This window comes from Sciurus carolinensis, chromosome 7, assembly GCF_902686445.1.
Source record: "Sciurus carolinensis chromosome 7, mSciCar1.2, whole genome shotgun sequence".
Taxonomy (NCBI): Eukaryota; Metazoa; Chordata; class Mammalia; order Rodentia; family Sciuridae; genus Sciurus; species Sciurus carolinensis.
In genome coordinates, this window is record NC_062219.1 from 127,305,711 (window position 1) to 127,311,900 (window position 6,190).

Consider the following 6,190-nt stretch of genomic DNA (forward strand, 5'->3'; position numbering starts at 1 on the left):
CGAGATTATTTTTTCAAGGAAAATGATCAAATACTTTTCTCATGTTCCAAATGAGGATTTGAGAAGAAAGAAATGTAAAATATTAAATCATATTAATAATAAAAATATAATCATTGAAAAGTAAAGTAAAAATTAATGAGAATTTTAAAATTAAGACATACATTTAGAAAATTTGTACAGTTAGAATAAGATGTTTTAGAACTATATTGCCCCACAGTTGCTTAGGAAAATAACTGCAAGTTATTAGGAGTGCATCCTATTCAAAGAGGAGTGATTAAAATAAATGCACACCAGGATTCTGATTCAACAAATGTCTTTACAAATAATATGTTCAATATCTTTCCAAATTGTTACAACCAGGATACCAATGTCCTAAAGGACTCCCAGAGAAGACTAGGGCTTGTGGTTTAATTTGAGAATTATTAAATGTGGGTGAAGTAAGAAAATATATATCAGATTTTGTTGGAAGAAAATATACTAGATAGAAACATAGATAACTATGGTCCTAATCTTGTCTGAGAAATAAATACTTTACTGCCACATTACTATCAAAATAACATTTTATTTTGGAAAAATGTTAAAATTTTCATCTTAACAGATAAATGTATATGACACATGAACACAAAGAAAATCCATGGGGTAGAAATTACTCAGCCATTTAAGAATTTGCTTCACAAACTAAAGTCTATAATTTTTTATTTTTATTGATTTATATCATACCAAAAATTTTTATTATTTTTTGGGTTACATCAGAATTTACCTATTGTACTCAAGGTCTCAATTTCTTGATGTGTACTGAGATTTAATTATTTTGCATAGGTAGTTAATTGATGGAAATAACTCATGAGGTTTAACTTTATTTAACATACTGCTTCCCATACCTCTTCTTTCTCAACCACCATATTTAATCCATCTCTTAAAACCGCAACAAATCTCATACCAATCACAATATGCTAATATTTCCATTTCCTTTACTTTTCTGATTTTTCTCCCTCATATATTTGATTTGTTGTTCATTATACCCCTTCCAATTCATCAACTCTCTGAATTCTTCCTTTAAATTAGTTATCATATACAATGCAAAAAGCACTAAAATGCACCTTCAAAAATATGTTTCTGGAACAAAGAAGAAAGCTAATAATGTTGACTGCCCCTCCCCACATAAAAAAAAACAGTGCATTTATAGATATTTTCCAAGGGCAATTGGCAGAAATTAGAATCTTTAGTAAGATTATACAGGAATATATCACTGCCTGATGGAGCATAGTAATAAAAGATATTTATGAGAAAGCAATTCACAAATATTAATAAGCTGAAATGTTAGTGAATATTTTATAAACTATATTTGAATTTTGAATTTTTATTGATTCATTTTAGTTATATATGACAGTAGAATCTTTTTTGACATATTATACATACATACATACATGGATTATATTTGAATTTTTATCTAATCTCTCTAAATTCCTTCGAAGTATTAACCACATTTGATAGATAATGAATTTTTCATTGATTCTTTAGCTTGTATAGTTCATGATACAATGGGAACTTGAAAGTCAAACTTACTTCATATTATTTTTTTTTAATTTTAAAGATCACTTTGTTTTTAAATTGTGATAAACTGTGGATGACATAACATTTAAAATCCCAATTTTTTTTGTGTGTGTATACGTTAGCAGCATTAAGTAGATCCCCATTGTGCAAACATTAACACCTTGTATCTGCAGAAATATTTTGATCTTTAGAAACCAAAATTCAGAACCCCCAAAACAAAAAATTCACATTCCTTTTGCATCCAACACAGAGAATTCCTATTCTACTTTTTATCTCTACAAATTTTACTAGGTAAGTCATATAAGTAAAATAATGCAGTATTTAATTTTGTATATGTTAATCATAATGTCTTCAAGTTTTATACAGATGATAGCATGTGTAAATAATTCACATTATTTTCCCCATGCATTAATTCTGTTTCCATTGAAGTTTTCCTCAGTCATAAAAGAATAAAACTGTAAATTACTGGTAAAAGGATAGAACTGGAGAACATTATGCTAAATAAAATGAGCCAGAATCAATAAGTCAAGGATAAAATAGTTTCCATCATGCAGCAGTCATAGACAGAGAGAGAGAGAGAGAGAGAGAAATGGAAAGAGAGAGAGAAAATAAAAAGGTGAATTTCATAAAAATAGAAGGAATATCTATAGAATAAAGAAAGAGGATCAAGAATGAGGAAGGAGGGAAGGGCATGGAGAATTACTGGGGAATGAAATCTATGAAACTATATGCTACATTCATGTACAAATTTGTCAAAATGAATCATGCACATGTACACACATATACTTATAAAGCATTAACTAAATAACTAACAATAATAGAAAAGACATCCATAGAGCAAGTGAATGGGGGGGAGGAGGGGAGAAAAAGGGAAGGTACTGGGGAATGAGACTAATAAAACTATGTTATGTGCATAAATGAATATGGCATAATGAATCTTACCAATAAGTATAATTGCAGTGTCCCAATAATAAAATTGTTTCCATTGAGAAAACTGGAATTTATTTATTTATTTAATTTTAAATTGAAATATAATATGTATGATTTCATTGTGGATGACATGATGTTTGAAGTACATTCTAACCCTGAAATGGTTACACCTATGAAATCCATTTGATTACCAAAAAAAGGATGTTATCTCCAGCATATAACAAGATATTTTATTGGATCTTTTTAATTATACATAATAATAAGATTAATTTTGACATAGTTATAAAAGCATGGAATATAATTTGTTCTAATTCACTTCCTAGTACTTTCCTTTTCTTTCCTCTCCTCCCTCCCCCTGTTTCCTTCCCTCTACTCTACTGAGGTTTCTTCCTTCTACTCATAGTGTTTACTTTAAAATTAGTGTTTTGTAGATGAATGATGGTTTATTCATATATGTACAGGAAAAAAATGATGTCATTTAAGATTATGCATCAAAATCATGAGTGAGAAAAAACAAAACATAAAACCTAATACCTCCTTTTAAAAATGAACAAAGGATCTGAAAGGACATTTCTCAACAGAAGACATACAAACTGCCAATAGGTAAACAACAAAAAAAATGCTCCACATCACTAAATATCATAGAAATGTAACATTAAGTTTTTCAATAAACTTACAATATGATCCATGAAACCCAATGCAAGAAATATATCCAAAGAAAATGAAATTATTATGCTAAAGAAGTATCCTCAATACCACATTTGTTGCAGTACTTTTCACAATAGCCATGATATGGAGTGAATGAAGAATCTAGAGTCTGTATATATTGTAGGATGCTCTTCAGTTATGACAAAGAAGGACATTCTGTCATTTGCAAATGTAGATGGAAATTGAGACATCATATTAAGTAAAATAAGCAATCCACAGAAAGACAACAGATGCTATGAGAAACACCACCCTAAGAGTGCCTAAATTTCTGCCACCCTTTAAAAAACTCCAGAATCTAGTGAAATGGTCAGCAAAATGAAGAAATAGTTGGTCAACTTGGTCAGACCAAGATTAATAGCGTCCAAGGACACTGGCAGATGAGATGAAGGAAAAGAAAAAAGCAAGCATTAAATAGAGAAAGGTGAAGGGTCCCCTACTTATGTTCCACAAAAGCAGCAACCCTCTGATCTTGGCCACATTAGGGCAGTTGATTCAACAACAGTTAGGGAATATGTGGACAGCTTGAAGAGTTCAAGGAAGGTTTGTAAATATGGATGAAGAAATGGCTCCATGCCAAAATACAGAATGGTTAAAGAGAGAAAGAGTGAGATTTTAAGGATCCTAGGGCTACAAAATGAATGAGGTGAGCAGTCTGGGTGGTGATGAGAGTCATCACCACGGTTTGTGGAGTTGTAGGGTGGTACGAAAGAAGGCATCAAGTAGAGTCTGGAGTCTAGGATCAGTCCACGGGCAGAGAGAACAATGGCGAAAGAGACATGAGAGAAGGAGGAGGTCCCGGCAGAGGAAGAGGAAAGTAGGAGTACATTGGCATCAGATCTGGTATTTTGCTGCCACCATTGTTCTCTCTCCCTCACACCATTTTACAACCTAGATTGCTAGCCCAAGAACTTCCTAGTGAAGACATTGGTCCAGATTGTTAGCACGAGAACCTCCTTATCAGCCATTGGCCCATTGCTATTAGCCCATGAAATTCTACTACTTAAGAATAGTTCTGCCATTCTTTCTCTCCCTCACTCTCACTCTTGTGCAAGCTCTTGTGCTCTCTCTCTCTCTCTCTCTCTCTCTCTCTCTCTCTCTCTCTCTCTCTCTCTCTCTCATTTTTTCTCTCTCTCTCTCACCCTGCAGGCAGACATTGTCCGCTTATTAAAATCTCTTGTGTGAGTTCCTACATCAGAATGGTTTCTGGGTGCTTTCAGAGTACATCTCTAAAGAACTGAAATGAAGTCTCCATGAAAATGTGGTCTTGTAGACACAACATGGCAGAAAAACACAGTCCATGACAAAAGTGAAAGCAAGTCTTTAGGGGCAGCCAGAGATAGCATTTGACCTGCCATGAGGCTGGCCAGATATATCTGGGCTTCCCAAAATGGCCATTTTCTGTGTCAGCCTGAGTTAGATCCTAAGTTGCTATAGCTGCCACACAGAAGAACCACCCTCTGATAAGTTACTGAGCGATGTCACTCTTCATTTCTTCTCTTCCTGAAAGATTTCAATCAACAGACAAAGAATAAGCACCACGTCTATTTAGTGAAGTGTAAGTATGTTCCATATGGACTGGGCCACCTTCCAGAGAGAAAATAGGGATTTTCCAAGTGGCAGGTTTTCATTTAGGTCTGGGAACTTCCCTCTTTACGTATTATGTGTTTGATGCAGTTACTGTGGTTTTCACACCAAGGCTTAGTGTGCCTGCACTAGTCCCACAATATTAGAAACTTCCCATCACTACCTAAATGAATCCTGTGGGTGTTTAAAAGCATAATATAAATTGCAGTGAATCAGGGGGCCTCATTTTCTCTGCATTTTTCAAAGTGGGAATTCCTGAAGTTGGTTATACCTGTTTTTTCCTGTTTAAGAAGGAGGTGGGTTTATGGGTAGAATTTCTATCACCTGAGGTGGAGTTATTTTTCCATCACTCAAGATGGAGTGAGCCCTATTTTTCCTTCTTCCATCTACCTGTTCATGTCTATCTGTCTACTTAGTCTAACACAATGAGCAGAATTCAAGCAATACTTAAAAATTTCAAAATAATATTTAATGTTTTCACAATAGAAAGATGAAACGAAATCTCTTTCTCTGTCTCTGTTCCTCTCTCTCAACACACACTACGTAAGTTAAATGTGTAGATGACATTATGATCTAGTGCTGGGACAAGGTGACCCACCTCTGTCATCACAGTGACTCAGGAGACTGAAGAGGGGAGGATCTCAGGTTTGAACCCGGTCTTGCTAACTTAGTGGGACCCTGTCTTAAAATAAAAAATAAAAAGGAGCTGTGAATGTAGCTCAGTCATAGGTCAATAAGAATTCAATCTCAGTACTGAAATAAAAATGTAAAAATTACAAACACAATGCAGGATTGCATTATTTCGAAAAACAATTTCAATTTTGTCAAATAGCAGGTAACAGAAGCACCAAGTGAGTATACATTTTTCCACATTTTGCATTTACTAGGTATTTTCACAATACCTAGTAAATTCATTCTATATCACATGATGATACCATTTTTCAGAAGAGAAAATAATAACAAATTCAATTATAGGACTGGTTTTTTATTTATTTATTTATTTTTGTATAGTAGTTTCTATTATTAAAAAAATAGATTGAGAACTCCCCCTGGAGAAAAGCAGAATACATAGTTGTGAAAATAGGGGACAAAAAAAGACATCAATAGAACATGTTGATTGGTAGACACCATGTCCCTTCAGGTTACTTTTTTATGAATGTTAAACATTTCCATTATGCTGCATCAGGTAGACTCGAATCACTTCTTTTGTATTTCAGGACAGATCTGCTTACTTAATGTTTCAGTCTGATTATGTGGTTTTTAGCAGGAGTGACTGCATTTTTATCTACTCTGGTATGTTGGGGTCAAGTAGATGCTCAGTCCAAAGCAAGAGTCTATAATATTTTTGTTAAATACTTTCTACTCCACACTGTACTCCTACAGGGTGAATCAATAGGATTCCTTGATATCTGAC